General features: G+C 38.5%; 1 protein-coding gene across 2 annotated transcripts in view; it reads right to left on the reverse strand.

Annotated features, from left to right (window-relative positions):
- Window positions 1-18,821, reverse strand: part of PXDNL (peroxidasin like) — a 330,955-nt gene that overhangs the window by 26,442 nt on the left and 285,692 nt on the right. The gene's annotated exons all lie outside the window — the stretch shown is intronic.

The raw sequence follows: 18,821 nt of genomic DNA on the forward strand, positions 1-18,821 counted from the left end.
AAGAGTATGAAGAAGAAAGAGTAGACAGCGAGAGTGAGAGAGACTCATTTAGTCTGTTCCATTTTGCTGGATGACCACAGTCTCAGACACCTGCTTTTGCATGTCACTGAATCTCTGTTTTGCAGCAGCAAGTGGGTTGCAAGGCAGTCTGCAGAACTTCTGGAGGAGCCCCAGGGAGAGTGATGTTGAATCTTAGTAAGTGCATGGATTGCACGGCATCTTTTATTCACTAAGGACTTGGCACAATGAAGAAAGAAGCAGGAGAGTCCTGGGTGGAATGCTTGAAATTTGGCAACTCCTCAAAGTGTCTCAGGCACACCTGATACCCACTAGGGATTTGTTTTTTAAGATACCCTCTGTTGCACAACTGTACAGTGTCCTCCAAGTGGTTAAAATGGTAAGTTTTATGTTATGTGTTTTTATCACAATCAAAAAGATATGAGAATAACATGAAAAACTTGTTGCAAATAAATACGGAACTTTAAAAAGTGATCTCTGATATAGTATGGATGTCCCCCTCAAACCTCCTGTTGAGATGTAATTCCCAGGGTTGGTGGAGCCTGGTGGGAAGTATCTGGATGTGGGAGCGGCTCCCTCATGTCTTTGTGCTGTTCCTGCCATAGTGAGTGAGTTCTTGGAGATCTGTTGTTTACAAGTGCATGGGACCTCCCCTACTCTCTTGCTCCCGCTCAAGTCATGTGCCCTGCCTCCTGCTCCCTTTTGCCTTGGCCATGAGTGAAAGCTCCCTGAGGGCTCCTTAGAAGCTGAGCAGATACTTGCGCCAGGCTTCCAGTATGGCCTACAGAACTGTGAGCCCATTCAACCGCTTTTCTTTACAAATTACCCAGTCTTGGGTATTTTTTATAGCAATGCAAAAACTGCCTAATACACTATCTAAAATTTCATATGAAAACAGATGGTGTGGAAACTAAGATATTTTGAAAATGAAAAAGAATGATGTAGGAATCAACATTCCCAGATAGTAAAACTACTATGTATGAAGTTCAAAAATAAAAATTCTTAATATTGGTGGGAAAATACCTGAAAAAATAAAACAGGATAACAACCTGAGAGTATCTTACCATGCAATCGAACTTAACACATTATATTAGGCAGCACAAATTGGAAAATAGGGAGAGAGTACTTTTGTTCTGGGCAGCTAGCAAGTTATTCTTAAAAGAAGAGAAAGTGAAAACCACTTACATCTTCACCTTATCATATGTAAATTAAATTCAAGAGGAATACGACATGAAAGGTTATTAAGCAAACATGAATATGAAATTTAGGATGATTTTTAAAATAACACAACAAACTGCAAATGCTGTAACACTAAACAAAATAAGAGTAAAACCTATACATATGAACTCACTGATATTAAAACATACTAGAAATAAACTAAAATGAAAACATCCCAAAATTACCACAGTGACATTGTCTAGAATACTGGTTATGGTTGTTACTGGTTATGGTTTTAACTTGTTTTCTTTTTTATTTCTACTTCTACCTGTTGTTTTCAATTAAAAATGTCTTTATTTATAAAATCCAAACACCGTTCACTGAAGAAAATCCAAGCTTCTTATAAGGTTTACAGGTTAATTATCATATTGTTGTATATTACCATAATTGGATAAAAAATTTCTGGAGGCCGGGTGCAGTGGCTCATGCCTCGGCCTCCCAAAGTGCTGAGATTACTGGCATAAGCCACCACGCCCGACCTATTGCTACTTTCATAACGATGAAGTCAAGACATTCTAGATAAAGTTGTACATTATACTAAGGGACCCACAGGTGCTTATTTTCCCCTACTGTTATGCTGTTACCTCAACTTAGTTCTTTACTGATAATTAATAATGCATAAATATTTGCAGCTCTGAGTAAAAAAAAATGAGAAATATTTATGAAGAATACAACTAAAGAAAGTAAACTTCAATCATAAAATGAAACTCAGTCTTTCTATTTCTAAAAAGCACACAGCTTTTGTCAATAAATATTTATGGAGATCTTACTGAATTAAGGTATTAGGCTAGGCACTGTAGAGAAAATAAAAATAGATAAGGCATGATTCCTGATTTTCAATAGGCTGCAAGTATTCTCCCCACTACGATGCAGCATCTCCAGCTAAGCCAAATATCTTTCTTTCCAATTCTCATATAAAAAGGAAAAAATATAGAGAAAAGGCTCTGCAGATAAATTCTCATCATCTATGGTCTTTCATTATTTTTTAGAAAGATAAAGCTTTAGAATTTATTTACTTTAAAGCACCAATAGATTGTTCAAGGTCATATAAATAAAACCCAAAAAGCAAGGAATCATGTATATAACATTGCAGGTATACAGAGATGAGTACACCTGAACAGGAACAACCCACCAGACTGCAGTGACATGGCAGGTTTCTTGTAATGTGACAGGTAAAATGTTGTAGTTCTGACATCATTTCTTTTAATTCACTTCGTTATTTATTCCTAGATACTGCCAAAGAAGCAGAGTATTCTTGATTGCTGAATGTTTGGCTCTTAAGCAAACAACATTACATTTACATTTAAATGCAATGTTAGTATAGTAGATGTTTGATTTTATCCCTATGCATATTTATCTTATATAAATATATACATATGTGTACATATATATCTATGTGTATGTGTATATATACATACATGTTTTCAAGCTCTGTTCTTAGGCTTTACATGAGTTATTTATTTGAAACTTTACAATAACCCCTACTCAATATTATCTTCCCTATTGTTAACCTGAGGCACAAAATGATTATATTATCTTGTACAAAGTCCTACAGCTTTTCAACAGAAGACACAGGGTTTAAATCCAGACAGTCAGACTCAAAAGCCATAACACTACAGCAAAGAATGAGGAAAACAGAAGAAGGTTAACGCCTAGATTTCTGGCTTATGCAACTTGCAAATAATAGGGTCATTATTTGTTAACTGAATGAATGGATGGATGAGTCTAGTGTGGAAAGTAAAATTAAATGACTTAAATTTAGATCAGCTTAAATTTCTGGTCTATGTATGACATGGGGGCATGAAATACAGCAGATAGGGTGTTTGAAGACAGCAACAGATGTGGACGAAGATACAGCCAGATGGCTCGTGTTCAAGAGGCATAATGGTGGGTGGGTGTGTGTGTGGGTGTGTGTGTGTGTGTGAATCTTCCCATTCAGGGCAGCCTTGGTTGCTCCCACCCTGACCCTGCTCCTGCCTTTGCTTTGTGAATGGTGACCTAGATTCTTAGTGGGTGAAACAAGGTCCTTCCCTATGTAGCACCTTCTTGCCTCTCCAGTCTCATTTCTCCCTAATGCACAATCCACAGCCAGTGATCCTGCTCCAACTTCATTTGGTCTCACTTGAGTGACAAATGCCATAGGTGTCATGTCAGCCTTCTCCAGGAAGCCTTTCTTAACTGCCAAGAGCAAGTCGAATGTAAACTCATTGCACTCTCTCAGCCCTCTCTGGATACATTGGGTCTTACTCCTCTCATTCTCTGAGAAGAGCAGAAGAGAAGGGCCTTGTCCTACCTACCAGTTAATCCTCAGCACCTGCTTGTGGCACGTGCCTAGTAAATGCTTTAAGAAAATTAGAAAATTCTCAAGACAGCAGGTTGCTTTCAGAATATGTCTGAATACTGCAGTTTATTGGAGTGGGTTGACAGTCTGTGGTGAATAAACAAGGTCAAGTTTGGGAGATTGAGCTATAGTAGCTCAGGCAATCCTATGTCTTTCCATGAATTGACCAAAACTATGCAACTATGGAACACTAGTATCCCAATGCTGTATTCTATAGATTTAAAATATATCAAAATTGATTTTTCAAATTGGCAAAAATATATCTGATTTTCATTTTCAACACTTTCAACACCTCTTATTTGCTTGCAAAAAGAGAAAAAGTACAAATAACTGAAAGCAAACTTACAAAACTGACAATAAATTTGGGGGACACTTTTGAGAATGAATGCATTCATATTGCATATGAAACATCTCCGTTGTCTGGGGTATATACCCTGGTTCTTTACCTCTTACCGAGAAAAAATTCAGGACACGGACACACACGAGGAGTGGGTTTAGAGGCATAAAGTTTAATAGACAGAAAAGAAGAGAGTGGCCGGGCGCAGTGGCTCACGCCTGTAATCCCAGCACTTTGGGAGGCCGAGGCGGGCGGATCACGAGGTCAGGAGATCGAGACCATCCTGGCTAACACGGTGAAACCCTGACTCTACTAAAAATACCAAAAAATCAGCCGGGCGTGGTGGCGGGTGCCTGTAGTCCCAGCTACTCAGGAGGCTGAGGCAGGAGAATGGTGTGAACCCAGCAGGCAGTGGTTACAGTGAGCCGAAATCGCGCCACTGCACTCTAGCCTGCGCCACAGAGCAAGACTCGGTCTCAAAAAAAAAAAAAAAAAAAGAGAAAGAGAAAAAGCTTCCTTCTTCTGGGAAAGCTGGTCGCCCAAGATGGGGTCTCTGGTCTGGGACGGAATGCAATCAATTTTGTACAGAGGTTTGAGGAGGCAGTGATTGATTTACATAGGGCCCAGGGGATTGGTCTGACCAGGTATGCCATTTAGATAGCCTAGGAAAAGACTAGCCCTCCCACCCTAGTCTTTTATTAGCAAATGCAGCTGCTTCTTTTTTTTTTTTTTTTTGAAAGGGAGTTTCACTCTTGTCGTCCAGGCTAGAGTACGATGATGCAATCTTGGCTAACTGCAACCTCCGCCTCCCGGGTTCAAGCGATTCTCCTGCCCCAGCCTCCTGAGTAGCTGGGATTACAGGCCCGCACTACCCAGCTAATTTTTGTATTATCAGTAGAGACGGGGTTTCACCATGTTGGCCAAGCTGTTCTCGAACTCCTGACCTCAGGTGATCCGCCCACCTCGGCCTCCCAAAGTGCTGGGATTACAGGTGTGAGCCACCGCACCCAGCGGCAAATGCAGCTTCTACCTGGCGGCCGCCATGACACCAGCACAAGTGGTGACAAGGAAAAGGGAGCGGGAACCGCCATTTTAGATGTACTTGGCTCTTAGCCACATGTATTTACATATGCATATCTATGCTTGCAGCCTGACCTTTCAGACTGCTTTTTGTTAGAGAAGAAATGATTTGGGGCTGCTTTTTATTAAAGAAAAATTCCACCGAGAACTTTTACCCTCGCTAACTTCCCAAAATAATTTCTTAATAACTCCTGTATTAATAGCAAAGTGGCTTCTAGTTCTCATAAAGGAACTGAGTATATTAATACATCATATCTTTAGATGACGTTTCACCTCAATTAAAATCAATACTCAACTATCCCCACAATTGTTTTGAAGTGAGATGGTTCCAGTAGCACCCTATTAATATTTCTTCATACTCTTACTGGTATTTCACTTTCTTATTACAATTGTTTCAGGAATCTATCACAGTGTTAACAGGTTACTACAAACGCAATGGCTTAAAATGATACAAACGCATTTTTATGGATTGCTGTGTATTCCCTCAAAATTCATATGTTGAAATTCTAATCCCCAGTAACTCAGACTATAACCTTACTTGGAAATAGGGTTGTTGCAGAGTAATTCGTTAAGAGATCACACTGGAGTAGATAGGCCACTAATTCAACATGATTAATGCCCTTATAAATAGAAGAAATGTGGACACAGCCATGAACATAGAATACCGTGTGAACATGAAGGTAGAGATCAGAGAGATACAGCAGAAGCCAAGAAACAATGGATGTTGGCAGACCACGAAAAGTACGGTGAGGGGCATGGAATGCATTCTCCCACACAGCCCTCAGTTGGAACCAGCCCTGCCAGCACTTGATCTTAGACTCCCAGCCTCTGGAGTAGGGAGACACTTCTTGCTGTCCCGTTTGTGGTGCTTTGTTACAGAATCCCAAGCAAACTACCACACGCAGCACATCACACCTTCCGTGGCCAGAATGCAGGACTCCAGGCACAGGTTAGCAGGTTCTTTGCTCAGTCTCATGAGGCTCCAATCAAGAGGTTAGTGGGGCTACATTATCATCTCATCTGGGGCAGAATCTGTGTTGGCAGAACTCACTTCCTCATGGTTGTGTTACTGAAGGCCACCTGGAGGCCACCCACAGTTCCCTTCCATGAGACCCTCTCCATAATAAATAAAAATCAGAAAAGTGTTATCTCCACAACATAGTGGTTTGCTTTCTCACAATCAGCAGGGGAATCTTTCTCCCTCCATCTAGTAAGACAGAGTCTGATATGAGGTAGCTTCATCATGGGAGGGACATTGCATCACCTTTGCTGTATTCTGCTGCTTAGAAGTAGGTCACAGGTTCTGCTCTCACTAAAGAAAAAGGATGACATGAGGGTGTGACTCCTCAGGGTTACATTAGTGTGTGGTCATCTCAACAACCATCCACTGCACACTGCCCTCGACTTGCTCTCATGAATCAGGAAGATAATTCCCACCATAAAAAAAAATGTACTGTAGTATGGAGATTTTGCAAAAAGCTAAAAATAGAACTACTGTTTGATCCAGCAATCCCACTATGGGGTATTTACCCAAAGGAAAATAAATCGTTATTTCAAAAAGGCACCTGCACTCATGTGTTTATCACAGCTCTACTCAAAAGAGCAAAAACACGAGATCAACCTAAAAGTCCATCAATGGATTAAAAAATGTGGTATATATACACCATGGATAACATGGTTTGGCTGTGTGTCCCAATCCGAATCTCATCTCTAATTGTAAGCCCCACATGTCCAGGGAGGGACCTTGTGGGAGGTAATTGGACCATGGAATTGGTTTCCCCCATGCCGTTCTCATGATAGTGAGGGGGTTCTCACGAGACCTGATGGTTTAAAAGTATGATACTTCCCCTTTGCTCTCTCTTCCTCCTGCCACCTTCTCAAGAAGGTGCTTTCTTCTCCTTTGCCTTCCAACATGATAGTGAGTTTCATGAGGCCTCCCCAGCCATGTGGAACTGTGAGTCAAAAACTCTCTTTTATTTGTAAATTATCCAATCTCAGGTAGTACCTCTATAACAGTGTGAAAATGGACTAATACAATGGAATAATACTCAGCCATAAAAAGAGTGAAATCATGTCTTTTGCAGCATTGTGGATGGAACTTGAGGCCATCATCCTAAGTGAAATAACTCAGAAACATAAAAGCAAATAGCACATGTTCTCACTTATGAGTGGGAGGTAACAATAGGTACACAAGGATAGACAGAGTGGAATAACATGCTGGAGACTCCAAAAGGTAAGAGAGTGGGAGGGGAGTGAGTGTTGAAGATTACCTATTGAGTACAATGGTACAAAAAAGTATACAACTAAAAAGCATTCCTATGTCTCAAGACTCCAAGAAAGAAAATGGCGACAATCTTCTAATTTTCATTTTTTTTTTTGGTCTCTTTTCTCTCTTTGTCATTATTTTTCTCTCTTTGTCATTATTGGAAAAAGTATGTTATTATGTTATTGTGTATATTACTATGTATTGTATATATTATACCTATATAATACATATTAAATATTAGATGAATATATAATTTCTCATAGTTACTACTTCTCCTTCCTTTATTTTTTAAGCCAGCTATTAGATTTATTCGTCAATTCCTCTTATATCTTTATTCAGGCTTTCTCAGTACATTCATATTTATTTAGCTGTCTTTTCTCTAACATCTTACTGTGTGTTTTGTTAATTTATTTTTATTATTTCATTTTTAATAAAACAACAAGTTTGTTTCTGTATTTACCTCTATTACCCATAAATTTTGATAATAATGTTGTCATTAATATTTTTAGATATTACACTTCTTGTTGATAAAATATTTATTTGGTCTAATGACTAAAAAAATTCTAAGTAGCTATTTTCTTTTAAATTTGATTATTTTAGATTAGTTGCACTGTGGTAAAAGATAATGAAGTCTGCTTTTGGGAATTTTAGTGTTTCTAGTGACCTAGCATATAATCAATATTTTAGAATCTTTATGAATATTTGAAGATAAAGTTAATTTTAGCTTATAGGGACAAAGAAATACATCTTTCACAAATTGATCTCATTAGTAACATTCAAACACAATTCTGTTAAGCTGTGCTGAATGGATGCTAAGCTATTTCAAAATTGAGATTGAAAAAAACTTCGTTTCAGTTAATGCTTTTCTTACTTACATTCAACTGTGTATTGTTATTGCCACTCGTTTCTGTGTGCCTGACTTAACTTTGATGTATGCTTTTATATTTGACCATTCTCAATATTTTGCTTATGTATAGCCCTTGTTAATGGTATAGAGTTAAAAGCTGCTTTTTGGATAGATAGAGCAGTCTTCGACTTTCAGTAATTCTCTTAATGCACTGAAACTTCAGGCACATTTGGGTCTTATGAGGATTTTAAGATTTTTGTTCTTCAATGTTTCCTTTAAACTCCACATTGTTAGTTTTCCCTAGTGATCTGCAGAGCATATACCCTGTTTACTAAATATTTTGCCTTTTATGGGAACATATTTGAAACCAAATTTCATTAATTATCAGTCATACTTTAGCAATATTAATAATTACAAATGTAATGAGGATTTCTAAATTTTCTAATTTTTATCATTTATCATCATGCTTATGCTAAGTCAATTTTATCAGTAGAATTTTGACTTATTTGATTATGGCACAAAGAAATGGACAATTACAAAATTTGCTGAAATAAGTAGATGGGTAACAAGGACTTGTGAATGTTGTTTAATTGCACCTGCACCGCCTAAAGTATTATGCGAACACTCTTGATCCTACTGATTAGCTGATACGAAAAATTAGCTTAAATTGATGTTAAAATGTCAAGATTGTTGCATTTGTAATTCATTAGCATAAGATTCTAAAAAGGAAGGTCATCAGCTACAAGACAGTTCTCATGTTTACTAAAAGGCACATATCTAACGGGAAAATACTAAGAGGAACATATCTGATGGGAAAATACTAACAGGCACTTTGATGGTAAAATAAATTTCTAGATTTAAGAAACCATTTTCTTAAATTAAGGAACTTGGTGAAACCGTGCTAATGAATTACCTAATCCTGATATAGAAAAATTTTTCTTTCTTATGTGATATAATAGATTGTAAATAAATGCAGAATGCTGTATTTGGAAGATAACTTATCCTCAGAACTTATGAGATGGTTATTTTCAAGGGAATGCTTTGTACTCTATGTAAAGTCAACATCATCAGTAGAGTTTGATTAATCATCTCTATCACTGAACACTCGTTCTGTTTTGTATCATTTCAGGGCTACTTATTTGCCGTTTTTCCTACTGTAATGTTCTCACCTTGATTTCAACAAGTTTTTCACATAAGACATTAGGTACTAACAGACCCAAGGAGAGTAGGAGATGTCCTTATGGTGTTCTATTAGAAATAGCAAAAACTGTCAAAGACAAACCTGAGATCACTGTTGCAATGCAATTGCTTCATTAAAGCTTTATAGGAGTTGCTGAAATCTTACTTCTTTAGTAATACTTCGAAGGCATTTTATAAGTTAAGCATGAAACAACCACAGCATCATGATATATGATGGTAATAAAATTAGTCTCTTATGAAAGAAATTAAACTTTCATTAGTTTACAAACATAAGCACAATTTATTTGAAAGAAAGTCATGAGCAAACCTAAATATATTTACATTTGTACATAAAATATACTGTATTTACAATTACTTGATGCTTTAAAGACAGAACTTAATGTGAAGTATGCAGCTGGAAATTACAAGACCAGATGGTTCAATAAATCCCGGTAGAAAATATACATCTGTTGACTCTTTGTGCAATTGTTTTATTTGAAGGAAGTTTTATTTAATCGAGTGGTATAGTGTCTTAATACGTCACTTATCTTGTCTTAGGAAACATCCCACCTGCCTTAGGTGTAAGTTTTTAATTTCTAAAATAAATGAGAGTAAATCATTTTCTGTTCTATATTGAAGAGAATGCTTTCTGCTCTATGCAAAGTCAATTTTATCAGTAGAGTTTTGACTGATTTATGACACAAACAAATGTGTCAATTGTAGAGTTTGCTGAAATTAGTAGCTTGGTAGTAAGAACTTGTGAATATTATTTAATTGCATCTGTAAGGCCTACAGTATTATGCAAAGACTCTTGATCTATTGATTAGCTGACACTGAAAATTAATTTGATGTTAAAATGTCAAGATTGTTGTATTTGCAATTTTTTAGCACAGGATTCTAAAAAAGAAGGCCACCCAGCTAAAGAAGAGTTCCTATGTTTACTCCTGATGAAAAAGATCTGGAGAAAATTATAGAGAGTATAAGGAAAGGAAAACTAGCGATGAGGTGACATGGTGGGGTGAGGAAAAGAAATGGACTTGGCAATGGGGAGTCTGAGCTCTATCCCTAGGTCTGCTAATAAATAACTGAGAGCAAATTACTTAAACCTTTCCAACTTTTGCTTCCTAATCTTAAGATGAAGTGTTGGTTTTTTTGGTCTTGTTTCTCAGTCAAATACTCTCTTAGGTCACCTCCAGCTTCAAAAATCTATAACTGGCTGGGCGCGGTGGCCCACGCCTGTAATCCCAGCACTTTGGGAGGCCGAGGCGGGCAGATCACCTGAGGCTGGGAGTTTCAGACCAGCCTGGCCAACATGGTGAAACCCCATCTCTACTAAAAATACAAAAATTAGCTGGGTGTGGTGGCGGGCGCCTGTAATCTCAGCTACTCAGGAGGCTGAGGCAGGAGAATCGCTTGAACCCGGGAGGTGGAGGTTGCAGTGAGTTGAGATTGCGCCATCGCACTCCAGTGGTGATAAGAGTGAAACTCCATCTCAAAAAAAGAATAAAAAAAAAAAAAAGGAAAATCTATACCTAAGATAGCTAAGGAAAGAAAAGAACCTAGGAATTTAATGTGAAATGTTCTATAAAGTATGTTAAGTGACATAAAATATTAAATCTCAAAGAAAATTTGAAAATTTTTGCTTTATCTTTTATACTGGTAAAATAAGATTCTTGGCTTTCTCCTTATAGTCATTCATTTATCCATCTTGGTTACTGTGATCTTTTGATAACTACAAATTTAGCATTTGTCTCATGAGGTTTCCCTTTTCCCCTTTCTTTAAAAGCAAATCAAATCAAACGACATTTCGAACACTTGCTGCTTATCACTTCAGCAGCTAGGCTCTGTCGGAGCTCTCTTGGTTCCTCATCTTTTCTTAATATTTTCAGTGGGCACTTACTGTTTCCTAGACCTTACCTACAGCACTGAATTATTATGTTTCTGCTGGCTAAAAGAACAAAAACTCCAATCAAGCAGCTGATTCATCTGATAATTATCCCCCAAACCACCCTACTGTTTATATAAGCTCTGAGTCAACTTATAAGTTGTTTTGACATAATTTGGACACTGTCAATGGAATAGCATTTTCTCAGGTACCCAGAAAAATAAAAACCCCTCCTCACGGACAACAAGCAACATAATCTTTGGCCAGAATATCCCATTATTTGAATCAGAACATAGTCTCATTATCCTTACCAGTATTAATCCTTCCAGAGTGCTGTATTAATGGACTAAGTTATATGTATACTGGTTTTATCCTACATATCTTGTACCAAAGACATCCGTCCACCTGAGGCAAGAGTATACACAGAAGCAGCACAGAACTCCTGGCTTGCCTCTGCCATGTTTCCACATTCTCTGGTACTGCTGATGGCAGTTCCTGTGCAAATCACAGCATTCCTGGAATGACTTCCAGTAAAATGCTGGGTGGCCCAAAGGTAAGTGATTATACAGAGAATATCAAGAAGTGGTCCCTGAAGGAGGTCATCTGAGCAGACGGTATCTGATGTGGCTTCTTCGGATGCATTTGCACATATTTTTTCACACATATTTAGATGCAACTTGCTCATATTGACAAAATCGGAGTCAGTATACACACCCAATACAGAGTATAAATCTATGTGTCAGAATAACATGGGCAGAGAAATTAACCCACAAGGTAAAAGAAAGAAGTTGGCAACACCAGAGTGGAACAAATAGGATGCCTAGGGAAGAAAGGATCCCTGACTTTTTTTGGAGATTAACCACATGATTTTTATTTTTTTCCTAATGGAGGGCTTGTAGGTTTATTTTTGAGTAGGAAAGAAATATGTCAGATTGGATAATTCTGTCAATATCCACAACATACCTTTAAAGCTATCTTATTTCTGGGCATCACACTTTAATAAAGACCTTGATGAATTATAATGTTCTGAAAGAAAAACTGATAAGTAAAATCAGAATAATGAAGCAACTCTAAATCATGCAGCATGAAGGAACTAGGGAGTTTGGGGTGGAGGGTGTCTGTTTAGTGCAGAAGAAAAGATTCATTATAAAAAAGAAAGCCATCTTCACAGGATAAACATGATGTCATACCAAAGGAGAATTAGAATTATCCCACGTTTCTCCACAAAGAGAAAATGACCAAATAGAAACCTGTTATGATAAGTTTCATCTTAGTATAAGATTAAAAATGAAACCTAATGAATTATCTTTAAATGAAATAGATTCTCAGATGATGTGGGCTCAGAGCCCATGGGATTTCATCTTCTCTCTTAACAGGCTAAAAGACGGGAGGGGGCTGGATGAAACAGTAAACAGGTAGCACCAGTTTTGCTTTTTACTTACAATAATCCTGAGGATCCTTCTAAGAGCTTTTTCATCTTCAAAGAAATCAGTTTTAGAACTGAATTCCAGCTTCAGATCAAAACTGGTTTTCTCAGACCTTGTGTCGGTACATTCCTGGCCCCCACAATAGTGTGTAAAAAAATGATTAAACAGGATCTTCTGTGACCTTGAAAAACCAAATATGCTGATTAATGCTGTCAAACAGGAAAGCTCACATGTCTGTGCTCTCCCTGAAGAGCTCAGGCCTTGATCAGCATGCACCTCAACCAAAGACAGGAGGAACGGTCTCCCCTGGCCCCAGCATGAGGTCCTCATCACAGGACGCTCAATGCAGCACGCGGACACTGAGCTCACAGGGATTCGGGAGCACGGTGCCCTGAAGATGAGCACCCCAAAGATGGGCCTTCTTCCCCTCCCCAACAACCCCAGGGGACAGGCCTCCCCTGGGCAAGTGGCGTAGGAACATAGAGGCCACAGTGTGCTTGAGAGGACAGGGGAACCCTGGGGAAGAATGCAGCACACAATCCTCCTGAAGGCTGCAGCCCTGGGGGAACCATGCCCAGCCCTGCCCAACTGAGGACTCAGAGCAGCTCACCTCTGAAAGGACTTCATGTTCAGATTTCAGGCCGAGAGCCTGTGCCCTCAGAGCGTGTGGTGTGTCTCCATTTCTCAGAAGGCCAAGAATGAACTGAATAAGTGGGTTGTCTTCATGCTTTAGCCTACAGGGGGCTGATGTCATAGCCCAGCCCAGTGAACCTGTCTCCTTCTGCTAGGTTTCTGCCATGGAGATAACCTTGACAACTTGAGCCAAGATAAAAAAGTCACTGTCCATGAAAGGGTCCTGAACAGTCATCAGAAAGAGGAGCCACTTTCTCAGTGAAAACATGACCCAAGAGACGGAGATGACAAAAGAACATCTGTTTAAAATAGTAACAATAATAAATAATAATAATACAAGCAGTTAGGGCATTTCTGATGCTGCAGAAAATGATGTCCTAAAACTTAAACAGATGATCAGATGATGTTGGAACTAAGAAGTTAAATAGATAAATTTAAAAGGAGGTTGATCTCTGTTGAGACTGATTAGTGAATTTGATATAAGTGGTCATGTGCAAAAAATATATCAGAGCATTTAGCAAAAATATAAAAGACAGTAATATGAAGGAAAAGAAAAGAGATTTGGAGGGTAGACCTAATGCTCAAATAAAGAATGTTTCAGAAGGAAAAAAAATATTTGGAGGATGCATACAGATATACAGTAATTAACAGTAATTAAGAAAATACATGCTATAAATTTCCCCTTGTTGAAGAAATATGCAAATCTATGAATTGAAATTGTTCCCTAAGTTTGACACTGGATTGATAAGGAAAGTTACATCGAAGAATATTCTGCTCTAATTCTGAACAAAAGATCTTACAGAATCCCATTAAAAAAGAATTAGAGACACCTATTTAAGCAGGGGAAAAAATCCAGACTGGCACTTATCGCACCTATGCTTCCAATTGCAATACAAGAAACTAGAAATCAGGAAAGGAACACTGGCAAAGAATGGGAAAGACCACAGTCCAGGAATCCTGTGCAAGTAAGATGCTCTTCACTGTTCAGCGGGAAAAACATACTTAAGTATAAAATACCATTTGAAGAATACTTTACACAAGTACTCAATTTGAAAGCATTACTTGATAGGCCACTTTAGGAAAAGAGAAAAGCAAAAAAAAAAAAAAAAAAGCAATGAGTAGTAAAGGCAAGCATTTTCCGCCTATATATGCACACACCTATACATGTGTACACTTATGTGTATCTGGGACATGTATATATCTATACATGCATGTACACACCCATATGTATACACTTTTGTGTACACCTATAAACATACTGATACATGTATACAAATGTGCATGTACACACCCATATGTATACACATCTATGCATGCATACACTCAAACATGCATACACCCATACATGTGCATGCTTACACATGTACACACATCTACATATACACACCTGTACATGCCTATACATACCTATTCATGCATGTGACTATACATGTACATATGCATAACTTATACATATATCATACATGCACATAGCTATACATGCCTATACAATACATACATCTACATGTACATGCTTATGCATACACATTTATATATGTACACAACTACATATGCACACACCCATATGTGTACACACTCATGCATGCACATACCTATCCATTTACACAGTTATATACACACATACATACACATGTTGTTAAATTAGGTTTAGCCCAAAGCTACTTTCTTACATATTTTAAGTTCAGCCTAAAGGTTTTTCCAGACATAGTGAACTGTAACCTAATTGGATGTGTAAACAGACTGTAGTCTACTCTTGTGTCAATCACTAAGTTTTGGCCAATCAAAGGCAGCCAACTGTTCAAACTGTGTTCAATAATGCAAATGCTGGTCTGGAACCAATCTGGCTATTTCTGTACCTCATTTCTGTTTTCTGTACATCAGTTATCTTTTTCTGTCCATAAATCTTCTTCCACCACATGGCTGTGCTGGAGTCTCTGAGCCTACTCTGGCTCAGGAGTCTTCCTAATTCACAAATCATTCTTTGCTCAATTTAATTTGCATAAGGTTTTTCTTTTAACAGGTGGTGTCAGAAGTGGGACCTGAAGTAGAGCTTCCCCTGATGCCCAGGAGCAACATGTGACCAAGTGAGGTACCTGCCAGGCCCACTATGGCCACTGCTCTCTCACAGCAACTGGGGATCATGGTATTCTCTCTCAGATTCCAAAGCTCCACAGATTTGTTTTTAGCTCTCTGAGTTTGTTTGAGCAAATTTTTTTATCTGAACTGGGTTCAGAAAACACAACAGAAACTGGACTGGATGCAGAATCATGTTGGATCTGACATTAACTGGCTTGGATCCAGTTAGAGGCCTCTTATGTCTGACCCAGTCAGACAGAAACTGACAATAAGTGGAAATATTGCAGAAGGTATAAATTTCAGCTTTTGGAAATTCACAGGGATTTTTGTGTTCTACCCCTTCCTTGCACTTTTCTCTTTTTGGGTGCTTAGGTAGGAAAAAATCATTGACTAAGTTGATCAAGGAGATCTGATAGCCAAAGCCAAGATGTAAAGTAAAAAGGAGATCCTTAGTTTCTAAAGAACTGAATAATCCACCTTCCAGTTATGCCTACATTTGCATGTATAAATATCAGACTCTGGAAGCAGCAAACACTTATAGAAGTGGTAAAATCTTACTAAAGGTAATTTAAAATTAGAATGGAATGTTCCAAATGAATAACACCACACTTTAAGCAGTGCATCTGAAAATGAGAATTCCTGGCCAGGTGCGGTGGCTCACGCCTGTAATCTCAGCACTTTGAGAGGCCGAGGCAGGCGGATCACTTAAGGTCAGGAGTTTGAGACCAGCCTGGCTAACATGGTGAAACCTCATCTCTACTAAAAATACAAAAATTAGGCAGGAGTGATAGTGGGCAACTGTAGTCCCAGCTACTTGGGAGGCTGAGGCAAGAGAATTACTTGAACCCCAGGATCTTGCCACTGCACTCCAGCCTGGGCAACAGAGTGAGATTCCATCTCAAAAAAAAAAAAAAAAAAAAAAAAAAAAAGAAAAGAAAAGAAAAAGAAAACGAAAATTCTTGAATTAGTCTTATCTAGGGATGCCTATTCATAGGCAGAATCTTCTAAAAAGATTTTAATATCTTTACTGTTTTTTAAAAGACTTTTTATAAACAGCAAATAAAAAGTTTAAGTGACTAATTGATAAGAAAATATCTGTTAACCTTTTGGTTTAGTTATTATTCTGCCCCAAAGGCAAAAAGAAAGCTATCCTAAAGTGTTTACAAAAGATAAGACCTCCGGTATAGTAGGCTTGCTTCTTTCTCACAGCAATCCATGCTGAATCCAGTCATGGAAAATGCTTTCTTTGCCCTATTCCTTAATGGGCTCCATGCTGAACTCAGTAATTTTAGCTAAGAAACAGTAGTTAAGTTAAAAAGAACACCTATGGAACTAAAATATGCCTTTCTGGAATTTAACTGGCTATCTTTAAACCTTTTCGTAAAAGGTGTCTACATTTATAAAGGAAATCTCCATTTTTAAGGATATCTGCCTATGTACATTAGAAACTTGCCATTGTTTTCAATTTACGTAACAAATCAAACCTTTTTTAAAGTGCTTTTTGGACTATCTTGTCTTAACTGAACTTTTACTTCCACTATTTTTTCTTTGGTTTGAGCTGATGATACAATATTTAGGTCTAAAGTCAGCTCTGTGCTTTTGAAATACAGATTTTCTTGTTTGGCCTGGGAGTTGGCCCTTTAGAAGTACAGATTTGGAGTTGCCTGGCTGGCAGTTGCTTAGGGCAATGAAGCATGTGACTGAAAGCGGGATAGTCTAAAGAGAGAAAGGAAAAATTATTTATAAACTAGCTTTATGAAAGCTAGAAGATCTGCTTCTGCCTGTGTTCATATGTCTACTATATATGATAAGTGTATGTGATACAATTTGGTAAATAAAACTAGTTTTCAAATTGTTGGCAAAATATGGTTTCAAAATTGTCAGTTAAATATAAGTAGGTACTTGTTTGATTTGACTATGAGCTTACAGTTTGGTTTTGAGAGTCTGGATTCAGTGATCTGGACAGATGGCCATGGTGAGGCCTGGAGCTAAGTTCTCAGTTCCTAGAACAGCAGCTACAAGCCAGAATCAAGCCCAACATGACCCCTTCTTCCCTGGCCCAGATTTGCCTCCTGGCTATTCTGGGAGGGGTTGTATCCTCCAGGCATCCTCCTCACAGCTGTTTTCTGTCCTGACTTCTACATCAGGCATGGAAATTCAGGACTTAGACAAGCACTGCCCTTCATAGTCCTCCTGGGTGCCATGTGGCTAAATGGCATATAGGGGAAGACATTAGGGAAGGTACCTGGGGGAAGACATTAGCGAAGGTACCTGGGGGAAGACATTAGTGAAGGTGCTGTAGCAGGACGAGCCATAGACAAAACCCCTCAGACACCGAGTTAAAGAAGGAAGGGCTTTATTCGGCCAGGAGGGTTGGCAAGACTCACATCTGAAAAACCGAGCTCTCTGAGTGAGCAATTCCTGTCCCTCTTAAGGGCTTACAACTCTAGGGGGTCCGCGTGAGAGCGTAGTGATCGATTGAGCAAGCAGGGGGTACGTGACTGGGGGCTGCATACACCAGTAATTAGAACGGAACAGAGCAGGACAGGGATTTTCACAGTGCTTTTCCATACAATGTCTGTAATTTATAGATAACATAACCGATTAGGTCAGGGGTCGATCTTTAACTACCAGGCCCAGGGCGTGGCACCAGGCTGTATGTCTGTGGATTTCATTTCTGCCTTTTAGTTTTTACTTCTTCTTTCTTTGGAGGCAGAAATTGGGCATAAGATAATATGAGAGGTGGTCTCCTCCCTTAGTACCTGGGGGAAGACATTTTCAGTGCATGTTTTCTGGTTGTATAAAACCTTTCCCATGCATGAGGGCTGATGTTATAACAGTAGCTAAAAGATTATTCCTGGAGAAATAGCCAGAGATAGGATACTTATTTCACTGGACAAGTTATAGAACAGATGAATAAGGTATTATAGATACTATAGTACTGGGCAAAGCTAGCTGAATTGACTGAATTGTTTTGGTCAAAGGTATTGCAGATTAATGACAATCAGATCCACTTCTGGTGTAAAACATAAGTTGACACCTTTATTATGTCATTGAAAGGCCTATCCCCCTAATAATACAGTCTCATGTATCTTCCACTAATAATCTCTGACATAACTAAGTGCTGCAAAGCCTTAATGCACTATGTCAAGATGTATTTTCACAAGGTAAAGAAAGCTTTACATGGTGATCTGACTGAGGACAATCTAGAACCTGAAGACTGAATTTTCTGAGAACAACATCAGAGTTGGCCTTTGCCATCACATTGTAGCAAAACTTTGAGACCTTGAACCTTGGGTTCATGACCTCACAACTCAGAAGGTCCCCTCCACATTCTTACTGTACTGCCACTGGAAACCTTAAGGTTAAAGCTCACCAGGAAAATTTCTCCCCAGAAGAAGATGACACCATTGATGTGGGTAGCTTTTTCACCAGATCAAGAATCGAGACTTCTCTGTTATCATAAGACTCTTACCTTTCTATTTTTTTTCCTTGCTTACACTTCTACGAACAA

Source organism: Nomascus leucogenys, chromosome 16 (genome assembly GCF_006542625.1).
Source record: "Nomascus leucogenys isolate Asia chromosome 16, Asia_NLE_v1, whole genome shotgun sequence".
Lineage (NCBI taxonomy): Eukaryota > Metazoa > Chordata > Mammalia > Primates > Hylobatidae > Nomascus > Nomascus leucogenys.